This window comes from Scyliorhinus canicula, chromosome 26, assembly GCF_902713615.1.
Source record: "Scyliorhinus canicula chromosome 26, sScyCan1.1, whole genome shotgun sequence".
Lineage (NCBI taxonomy): Eukaryota > Metazoa > Chordata > Chondrichthyes > Carcharhiniformes > Scyliorhinidae > Scyliorhinus > Scyliorhinus canicula.
In genome coordinates this window covers 15559058-15570586 of record NC_052171.1, presented here as the reverse complement: position 1 = coordinate 15570586, position 11529 = coordinate 15559058, and positions in this window count along the sequence as shown.

The window sequence follows — 11529 nt, the reverse complement described above, 5'->3', positions numbered from 1 at the left end:
GTCACATGCAAGTGACAGCCAGCAGGCAGCTCCATCACAGATAGCACAGAAAAACCGCATTCAGCTCTTGCTACAAAGCCACATGACCCTCTTTATACAAAGCCAAGTATTGTTGTCGGGGGAAGCTCGTACTCTACAAGGTCCACGGGGTAGTTAATCATCCCTGTTGCAATTCTCAAGCATCTTCCATGGCCTCAGGACATCTCAAAGTGCTTTGCCGCCACTTAAATACTCTGGAAGTGACGCCAGATAAAGAGACATAAAATTATTTTGTCGAAGCTTTTCATCTTGGATTCATCAGGACAGTTCACAAAAATAGTAAATAATAATAATATAATAATAATCGCTTATTGTCACAAGTAGGCTTCAATTAAGTTACTGTGAAAAGCCCCTAGTCGCCACATTCCGCCGCCTGTTCGGGGAGGCCGGTACGGGAATTGAACCCGCGCTGCTGGCATTGTTCTGCATTATAAGTCAGCTGTTTACTCCACTGTACTCAGCCAGCCAGTAATATCAGGGGGAATAACAAATTTATCCTGCACGAGAAGAGTGCGCACAGAGAGTACAAACTTGTTGTTTCCCCTTGGCATTGTCAGCCCTGCAAATTGTCCAAGGCGAAAAGCTTCGACAAAAAAAAAAGTCTTTTTTTTTCAGCAACACTCAAGTTCTGTGCTGTCAAACGACAATTTATATTCTGGAAGGGTAGCACTGCAGGAAAGACAGCAGCCCCAAATTGTACGCAGCAAGCTCCCATAAGCAACAACATGGGACAATGACCAGAGAAGCTGTTTTTCACCGGGGTAGGGTTCCCCACCGTCTTTGTCAACCTTCGGATATTTCACATCCACCCGAGAGGGAAGGTGGGGCCTGGGTTTAATGTCTCACCTGGAGCCAGCACCTCAGACAGTGCAGCACTGCCTCGGTGCTGCACCGGAATGTCAGCCCAGATTTTGTGCTGCGGTGGATGGGGTGGGGCGAGCGTTGCCGTGTCTCCCAGTCACTGATTCAGGGATGTCCCTTGCCATCGTCACTCATGAAGTCGCAAGAGAATTACTTGCCAGTGTGAAAGGGCTGATCTGTACAAAAAGAACCAAAAATCTGATAAATCACTCCAGCCTGAAGATGCAGGTGAAGATTTGTCTTCTAATTATAGAAGATTGACTGTCAAAGACACAGTAAAACCCAGGATGTTGGGCATGAGGTCATAAGTGTTATGTTCTGTGGTGCCACCGTTTTAAGGATACACACATAACATATATGTGTTCAACTAGCACGATGATTTATTGTCAAACACGTGGGTCCAGGGCCGGCTCAAGGCACCGGCAACTCGGGCAGTCCCCCGGGGCGCCATGTGCTAGGGGGCGCCAGAGACCCGGGTCCCGCGCATGCGCAGTTGGGCCGGTGCCAACCAGCGCATGTGCGGTGGCCGCCCTCCCCCAGGACGGCCCCCTCCGCCCCCCCTCCGCCCCCCCCCTCCCGCCCCCCTCCGGCCGCCCCCCCGCCTCGGGCCCACCCCCCCCTCTCGACCCCGCCCCCCCTTCTCGGCCCCACCCCCCCTCGGCCCCCCCCCCCCCCCAGCCCCCCCCTCGCCCCCCCCGGCCCCGCACCCCCCCCCACCCCTACCCCCCCCCGCCCCCCTACCCCCCCCCCGGCCCCACCTCCCCTACCCCCCCAGCCCCGCCCCCCCGGCCCCAGCCCCGCCCCCGCCCCCCGAAGGGCGCCGAAGTTCAGCTTGCCCGGGGCGCCAGCAACCCTAGGGCCGGCGCTGCGTGGGTCTAAGTGCGACTGTCCTGTTGTACGTCCTATCACCAACTGGCTGTGTCCACCGTCACATGACCAAGGTCTGACGCCATCAGCTGGTTGGAGGTCGCATTACTAACTATATACATTATCATTCACCAACATGTCATCACAATAAGTATGAGACAATAAAAAATAATGAGAAAATCAAAGGAATTTCTCTCTGGAAAAGGTAATGAATGCTCGACAGGGTGGGGGCACATTAGGAGTATTGAAAACTGGAAAATATGGATTTTATCAGTGACTTGAGATAATATTAGAATATTGCCTGGATCTTCCCAGCTTTTGATAATCAGTTTACAGGATATTAAGTCCAATTGTGTATTAATTAAATATTAGTTCACACATTTGTATTTGCCACTTTCCAATTTGTCTTGCCTTATGAACCATAGCGTGCATTTACTGGGAAAATTCACCCCAATGTAGAGACACTAAGCCAAAGGTGGGTATCAGAAGGGATGACCCCAAACATGATCAAAGATGCGGTTTTCCAAGAGGCTCGTCAAAGAATCCCTACAGTGCAGAAGGAGGCTATTCGGCCCATAGAGTCTGCACTGACCCTTCGAAGACCACCCTACCGAGGCCCAATCCCCCATCCTATTCAAGCAACCCCACCCTAAGAGGCCAATTTAGCATGGCCAAACCGCCTAACCTGTCAGAGACCCTGAGAGATGAAAAAGGAAACGGGAGGGCTGAGGGCATTCATGAAATTGTGGAGCTTACTGACAGACACAGCCGTTGACAGTGGTGCAAAGGAGGGGGTGGTTCATCACAAGAGGCTGAAACCAAAAGACTGGGGAGCTCAAACTAAGCGAGGTCTTCGGGCAATGGACAGAAGACAGAAAAGAAGACTTGAAAATTGGAAAAGGGATTTGATAGGGTAGATGTAAAGATGATCCCACTCAGCCGGAGATCCAAAACTCGGGACCCTGAACGTAAGGTAATCATTAAAACTTCAAATGAAGAATTCAGTTGACACTTCGCTACCCAGTAAGTGATCAGAATGCAACATCGCGTTGCCATATTCAATGGGATGCTCGCTAAGTGCATGAGAGAGAAAGGAACAGAACGGTGCACCGATGGGGTGAGGTGAAATCAGATGGAGCATATAGGACAGCAAAGATCAGTTGGGCAGAATGTCCTCTATCAGTGCTGTAACCTCTGTCTAACTCTCTGTAAAAGAGGCCACCCTCTTCCCTTCTTTGGTCAAATTAAAGAATTGACCGGTACTTTCTCAAATTGACTGCCACAAGATGCTCCACGTATTTCCTGAGAATTTTCCTTTAATTTCCCACAATGTGGTGCAGGATTCCAGCAAGCACATCGCGCACAGAACACACCAGAGAGGAAGATTTCTGGATAATTAGCCTGCATTGCAGATTGAACCGTTGGGAATGTAAAAATCAGTTTATTCATTGCCAAGTACATGCTCAGGATAATGACTCAACAATCAGAAGGTAAACACGGGTTCTTATCACTTCATAAACGTAAGGGCATGGCATTTGTGGTTTCACAATTGAACTGCAGGCTCAAACACATTGCCAGATATTACATGTTGAAAAGTTACACAGGCTGTCTGCTTGGGCTGCTTGGCAGAATCTATTCCGCAGTCTTGGGTGTTTTAGATCCCACGAGGGATGGATGTTCCATTCTGAGTTTCCTGCCAAACCTTCCTTCTCCCCTGCTGAAAGCATCGACTTGTTTTCACCTGCACTGTCCAGCGCCTCGTTCAAATTGACATGGTTCAAGCATGGGTCAAGACAGTGAAAGGCAGCCTGGTCATGGTCGTCAAGTCACGGGACCAACGCAACTCTGCCCAATCCTGTCCTCAACCAACGTATACACGTAATCAGGTTTTCCAGCAGGTGTCAGAACCTGATGATTTTACTGCAATTGTACAGGGCATTTGTGAGGCCACTCCTGGAGTATTGTGCACAGTTTTGGTGTCCTGATCCGAGGAAGGATGTTCTTGCTACGGAGTGAGTGCAGCAAAGATTTATCAGGCTGATTACGAGAATGGCGGGACAGTCATATGAGGAGAGACCAGGTCGGTCAGGATTATATTCATTGGAGATTCGAAGAGTGAGAGGGGCTCTCATAGAAACATACAAAGTTCGAACAGGATTAGACAGGGTAGATTCTGAAAGAATGTTCCCGATGGTGGGGGAGTCCAGAACTAGAGGTCATAGTATGAGGATAAGGGATAAACTTTTAATAACTGAGGTGAGGAGAAATTTCTTCACCCAGAGAGTGGTGAATCTGTGGAATTTAGTCGAGGCCAAAACGTTGTGTTATTTCAAGAAGGAATTAGATATCGCTCTTGGGGCTAAAGGGATCAAAAAGGGATGTGGGGGGAAGGCGGGATCAGAGTATTGAACTTGATGATCTGCCATGGTCATAATGAATGGCGGAGGCGGAGCAGGCTCAATGAGCCGAATGGCTTCCTCCTGCTTCTATTTTATATCTATGTTTCCATGTACAAATGATGCTGCCACCCAACATAAGGTTAGAATTTTAGAATCCTGATGCCAATCGGGATAATGGGACACTGAATAACCTATACTGGATGACCCACTTTGGACCACTAGGGAAGGCCAACTGGACATCCCTGGTGGATGGAACCTATGTGTGATCGAGCCGAGGCTACCTTACGGCCCCTCCTACTGACACAGGCTGTGAACACTGGCTAGCTCCGACTGGACAACTCTGATCGAGCCGAGGCTACCTTACGGCCCCTCCTACTGACCAGGCGGACATCACTGCACGACTGGGCAGGTTGAGCTCAATGAACAGCCCAGAATAGCTGACCCCATTACTGGCCAGGTGAAGGTCAATGGATGACCCGTGCTGAAGATTCCGACGAAAATGCACATAAGCTCAACCACTCCCTGTGGCAGCAAGTTCCACATTCCCACCACTCTGTATGTGTGTGTGAAGAATCTTCTCCTGGACTCTGCACTGGATATTTCGACGACTGTTGCATATTCCGAGTTCGAGCCTCTCGTCCCATTTGTGATGAAGCGGAGGATTAGTTTCGTGGACGTAAACATATTTTACTCTCAACAGTGACAACAGATCTTTACACATCTCAATGATGTTTTTCTGCAGAGAGGCACTTTGAGAGAAGAGCAGATTAACTCCCTCTTGTGACCTCCTTTCCTCATTTGAAATGCAGTCCATCTCTTGACTGCGATAGCTGTGCACAAATGGTGATGCCAGGCTATAATAATGTACTGAGATGAGGAGCAGCAATGAAAAAGGGCCATTAGAAATAATAAGCAGCTCTCACTGGTAAAGTGCTCCATCGAGTGCTTCCACTTTCCTTCTCTTATGTCGCAACCCTTCTCTAATGCCTTTCCAATGAATTACAAATGTCTCAGCGGCTAAGGATCATGAACGGGATTGTCCGAACCTCGCCGGGATGGAGAATCGCCGGGCAGTGTGAAACCCGCCCCCGCCGGATGCCGAATTCTCCTCCACCGGGGTTTTGGCGGGGGCGGGAATTGCGGCGCGCCGGTCGGCGGCTGCTGTCAGCGACCCCCCCCCCCCACCCCGGTGATTCTCCGGCCCGCGATGGGCCGAGTGGCTGCCCGTTTTCGGCGGGTCCCGCCGTCGGAGATAACAACAGGTCCTTACCAGCGGGACCTGGCTCCACGGGCAGCCTGCAGAGTCCTTAGGGGGGGGGGGGCACGGGAGAATCTGGCCCCGGGGGGTGCCCCCCATGGTGGCCTGGTCCACGATCGGGGCCCATCAGTCCGCGGACAGGCCTGTGCTGTGGGGGAACTCTTACCCTCCGCTATCAACCTCCACCATGGCCGGTGTGGAGAAGAACCCACCTGCGCATGCGCTGGGATGAAGCCTGCACACGCTGGCGCTCGCGTGCATGCGGTAATTCACGCCAGCCAGCGGAGGCCCTTTGGCGCTGGCTAGCCTGGCACCAAACCCTTCCGCGCCAGTTGGCGCGGCGCCGTACACTCCGGTGCCAGCCTAGCCCCTGAAGGTGTGGAGGATTCCGCACCTTCGGGGCGGCCCAACGCCGAAGTCGGTCACACCACACCTCGCCGCTGGAGTGGCCCGCCCTGCTGGTTCGCGGAGAATCCCACCCCACATTCTTCCTGATCCCTTAGGTTATCAATATAAACATTTCCGCAGCCTCAGATATGCAACGAACACATGGTTTCTTGCCAAGCGAAGATATTTACTCCCAACCTTCCTGCTGCTGCCCATTTTAACCCGGCACCTTGCTCAGGCCCTTGGCCTGCTGCAATGCCCCAGTGAAACCCAACGGCAGGCTGGAGGAGCAGCATCTCATCTTCCACTTGGGCACGCTGCAGCCCTCAGTTCCGCAACTTGGAATGTAACCTTTCGCCTCCCTCTTAAAACTTTTTTTCCTTAAATATTCCATACTTGCATTGTCTCAATGCAAAAGCCTTGTCTCAATGCGTGGGCAGTAGGTTACTCTGTCCCATGTTAGCCTATGTTGTCCTACAATCTTTCGTGAATATGGGCAGCACGGTGGCACAGTGGTTAGCATTGCTGCCTCACAGCGTCAGAGATCCAGCTTCGATCCCGACGTCGGGTGACTATCTGCGTGGAATTTGCGCACTTTCTCCCCGTGTCTGCGTGGGTTTCCTCCGGGTGCTCCGCTGGGTGGATTGTTAAGTAATGGGTTAAGAGACATTGCAATTAGTTGTCTCATTTATATTAAGTGTTCAATGATTGTCTCATTTATGTTAAGTGTTCAATGATTGACACTGATATGTAAAGGGACTTCAAGTGGCCTCTGGATCAGGTGATGTGCAGAGTTCTGTACAGAGTCAGTTGGAACGAATAAAGCTGGTTTGATGAAAAAGGAGCAGAACTTTTGCCTCTTCATACCACAGCATCGACTAGGTCTAACATGGATTGGCCATGATCAATGCGCAGTGTCACAGAGTTAGGAGAGTGGGCCGACTTTGGTGCAGACTTGTTCTCCGTCCTTGCTGGCATTGGGAGCGAGGCAGACTCGGAAGGGAGAACATCAGCCCAAGTGCGGTGCCTATCCCACTGACCAGAACGTTTGGAACCTCATTATTTCTACTCTGGCAAGTTCCTCTTCAACTCTCGTGGTAGGCCAACAACTGATCTACCTGCCCACCGTCAGCTGAGGGTTCTATGGCCCTGACGCCATATTTTTATACACTTGTATCACTCTCTCCGGCCCACCTCCCTGTTTTGTTACCTGTGTGGTAGGTAACATGTGCTACTCAAACCTTGGTTAGTGACGAGGTCTTCTGAATGTCGATAAAAGACTCCAACTTGTTCAGCAGTAACAAAAGGTTTATTGAGTAACTATAACAATAATTGCATGAGTTCTTTACTTTAACTTTGATGTTGGTGATAAAGTTAACAAGATCTAACTACGGTAACTATATGTAACTCCACTAGCCATCTGAACTGGTCTGCTATTGCCCTAGTCACAGTGCACCCAAGAGAGACCCAATGTGGTTGCCTTTTATACCCCTGTTGGTCCGGTCCTCTAGTGATCATGTGGTGCTACTGATTACACATTAACCCCTTGTGTACATGCACATATAGAGGTCACTACACTCAGCAGGATGTCAGCAACCCAGAAACGGGCTCACAGCCTCAGAAGAAATCTGTCCCTCGATTAAATCACCTTCCCCCTGAGTCCATCAACTGAGAGGTGCCCATGCTCCACGTGGACCACTGCCCACTGGAGTCTTCATACATTCCCTTCCAGTGAACCATGTGCCCCTGACGTGAGCTTTTCTTGCAGGCTTGTCGGGGTTCAGCTTCCCTCCCCTCCCGTCTTCCTGCTGCCTTCCATTGTTCTTCTTTTGCATTCACCTCCTTGCCCCTCTGTCTGCCAGCGTGAGCCCTCACCTTAACCACCCCCTACTACTTGCACAGCTCTCCTTCCACATTGTGGCAAGTGTGGGAGAATGGTATTGATGGAGAAGATCAGCCATGATCTGGTTGAGTGGCGGAACAGGCCGAGGGGCTGAATGGCCTCCTTCCATCATGCTCCTGTTTTTCAAAATGAAGACTTTCCTCCAAGTCTGCAGAGTTAAAGATTACCTTCTCCGTCACTCCCATCAGAGGAAAGCTCTGCCGCCATGTGTTTTTAATTAATTTTGCGTGTAGGGTGGAGAATTGTGAAAAGAGATGTAAATAAATATTTGAGTCTGCCTCTCTTGAGGCACCTTAAAAGCTTAAAACACAGTACAAAATCACAGTAAGAAGTCTTACAACACCAGGTTAAAGTCCAACAGGTTTGTTTCAAACACGAGCTTTCGGAGCACGGCTCCTTCTTCAGGTGAATGGAAAGGCTTGTTCCAGAAATGTTTATATAGACACAGTCAGAGATGCCCCGGAATGCGAGCACCCGCAGGCAATCAAATCATCAAAGATGCAGAGAGAGAGGTAACTCCAGGTTAGAATATGGCCTCTCTCTTGGTTTGATCTTGTCTGCTTTTTTGCATCTTTGTAGAAACTGAATGTCAGTGTCTATATGCGCGATCTTCCTGGAGATCCTCTCCACTTTGAGCCGGCAGTTTGCGGTGTCAATGGTAGCCATGATGTGGAGATGCCGGCGTTGGACTGGGGTGAGCACAGTAAGAAGTCTTACAACACCAGGTTAAAGTCCAACAGGTTTGTTTCAAACACGAGCTTTCGGAGCACGGCTCCTTCTTCAGGTGAATGGAAAGGCTTGTTCCAGAAATGTTTATATAGACACAGTCAGAGATGCCCCGGAATGCGAGCACCCGCAGGCAATCAAATCATCAAAGATGCAGAGAGAGAGGTAACTCCAGGTTAGAATATGGCCTCTCTCTTGGTTTGATCTTGTCTGCTTTTTTGCATCTTTGTAGAAACTGAATGTCAGTGTCTATATGCGCGATCTTCCTGGAGATCCTCTCCACTTTGAGCCGGCAGTTTGCGGTGTCAATGGTAGCCATGATGTGGAGATGCCGGCGTTGGACTGGGGTGAGCACAGTAAGAAGTCTTACAACACCAGGTTAAAGTCCAACAGGTTTGTTTCAAACACGAGCTTTCGGAGCACGGCTCCTTCTTCAGGTGAATGGAAAGGCTTGTTCCAGAAATGTTTATATAGACACAGTAAGAAGTCTTACAACACCAGGTTAAAGTTCAACAGGTTTGTTTCAAACACGAGCTTTCGGAGCACGGCTCATTCTTCAGGTGAAGAAGGAGCCGTGCTCCGAAAGCTCGTGTTTGAAACAAACCTGTTGGACTTTAACCTGGTGTTGTAAGACTTCTTACTGTGCTCACCCCAGTCCAACGCCGGCATCTCCACATCATATATAGACACAGTCAGAGATGCCCCGGAATGCGAGCACCCGCAGGCAATCAAATCATCAAAGATGCAGAGAGAGAGGTAACTCCAGGTTAGAATATGGCCTCTCTCTTGGTTTGATCTTGTCTGCTTTTTTGCATCTTTGTAGAAACTGAATGTCAGTGTCTATATGCGCGATCTTCCTGGTGTCAATGGTAGCCATGATGTGGAGATGCCGGCGTTGGACTGGGGTGAGCACAGTAAGAAGTCTTACAACACCAGGTTAAAGTCCAACAGGTTTGTTTCAAACACGAGCTTTCGGAGCACGGCTCCTTCTTCAGGTGAATGGAAAGGCTTGTTCCAGAAATGTTTATATAGACACAGTCAGAGATGCCCCGGAATGCGAGCACCCGCAGGCAATCAAATCATCAAAGATGCAGAGAGAGAGGTAACTCCAGGTTAGAATATGGCCTCTCTCTTGGTTTGATCTTCTCTGGTTTTTTGCATCTTTGTAGAAACTGAATGTTAGTGTCTATATAAACATTTCGGGCATCTCTGACTGTGTCTATATAAACATTTCTGGAACAAGCCTTTCCATTCACCTGAAGAAGGAGCCGTGCTCCGAAAGCTCGTGTTTGAAACAAACCTGTTGGACTTTAACCTGGTGTTGTAAGACTTCTTACTGTGCTCACCCCAGTCCAACGCCGGCATCTCCACATCATGGCTACCATTGACACCGCAAACTGCCGGCTCAAAGTGGAGAGGATCTCCAGGAAGATCGCGCATATAGACACTGACATTCAGTTTCTACAAAGATGCAAAAAAGCAGACAAGATCAAACCAAGAGAGAGGCCATATTCTAACCTGGAGTTACCTCTCTCTCTGCATCTTTGATGATTTGATTGCCTGCGGGTGCTCGCATTCCGGGGCATCTCTGACTGTGTCTATATAAACATTTCTGGAACAAGCCTTTCCATTCACCTGAAGAAGGAGCCGTGCTCCGAAAGCTCGTGTTTGAAACAAACCTGTTGGACTTTAACCTGGTGTTGTAAGACTTCTTACTGTGCTCACCCCAGTCCAACGCCGGCATCTCCACATCATGGCTACCATTGACACCGCAAACTGCCGGCTCAAAGTGGAGAGGATCTCCAGGAAGATCGCGCATATAGACACTGACATTCAGTTTCTACAAAGATGCAAAAAAGCAGACAAGATCAAACCAAGAGAGAGGCCATATTCTAACCTGGAGTTACCTCTCTCTCTGCATCTTTGATGATTTGATTGCCTGCGGGTGCTCGCATTCCGGGGCATCTCTGACTGTGTCTATATAAACATTTCTGGAACAAGCCTTTCCATTCACCTGAAGAAGGAGCCGTGCTCCGAAAGCTCGTGTTTGAAACAAACCTGTTGGACTTTAACCTGGTGTTGTAAGACTTCTTACTGTGCTCACCCCAGTCCAACGCCGGCATCTCCACATCAGTACAAAATCAAATATACAATCAGAGCCGCATCAATTTTGCACTCACCGAGGATCTTGGCTATGGGGAGTGAATGTATTTCTGCTATTTGCGTGGCATTGTCTCGGGTCATTCTGGGCTTTTCCCTAGAGACGGAAGGCTAAACTAAAATCAAAGGCCCAAATATTCACCAGGGCGCGTTTCACTCTGGATGCAAAATTAGTGGTTGCAGGTCAACTGACATTTATTTTACTTTCCAGCGGCTTCAGTGATCAATGTACCTTGACGAACGGCATTGGGGTCGGGGGGGGGGGGCGGAAATAGACAAATATTCTTGTCAATATGAGAAAGGACGTGGTTCCCAGACTGCCTCCTAATGCAGTGAGTTGCATGCCCAATGAGGAATAATGCACTGCTTGACCCTTTTCTGAGCAATGGTAGAAGACAAGTAGGCAACCCGAAGGTAAAAACATACATTTGGAAGATTGACCAGAATCTCCGCAGGGTCGCACTGAAAATAGATAGGGGGGGGGGGGGAGAATTAAGGGGGCTGGATTGGAAATCAACAAGTGGCGGGGTGGCACTGTAGCACAAGAGGTTAGCACTGTTGCTTCACAGTGCCTTGGGTCCCAGGTTCGATTCCCGGCTTGGGTCACTGTCTCTGCGGAGTCTCTGCGGAGTCTGCACGTTCTCCCCATGACTGCTTGGATTTCCTCCAGGCACACTAGTTTCCTCCCAAGTCCCAAAAGACGTGCTTGTTAGGTGAATTGGACATTCTGAATTCACCCTCAGTGCACCCGAACAGGCGCCGGAATGTGGCGGCTACGGAATTTTCAGTGTAACTTCATTGCAGTGTTAATGTCAGCCTACTTGTGACATGAACAAAGATTATTACTATGGAAGATTTAGCAACAGGCGTTTGCTCAGACCTGGTTGAAAGTCAGAGGAAGAACATAGAACATAGAACATAGAACGATA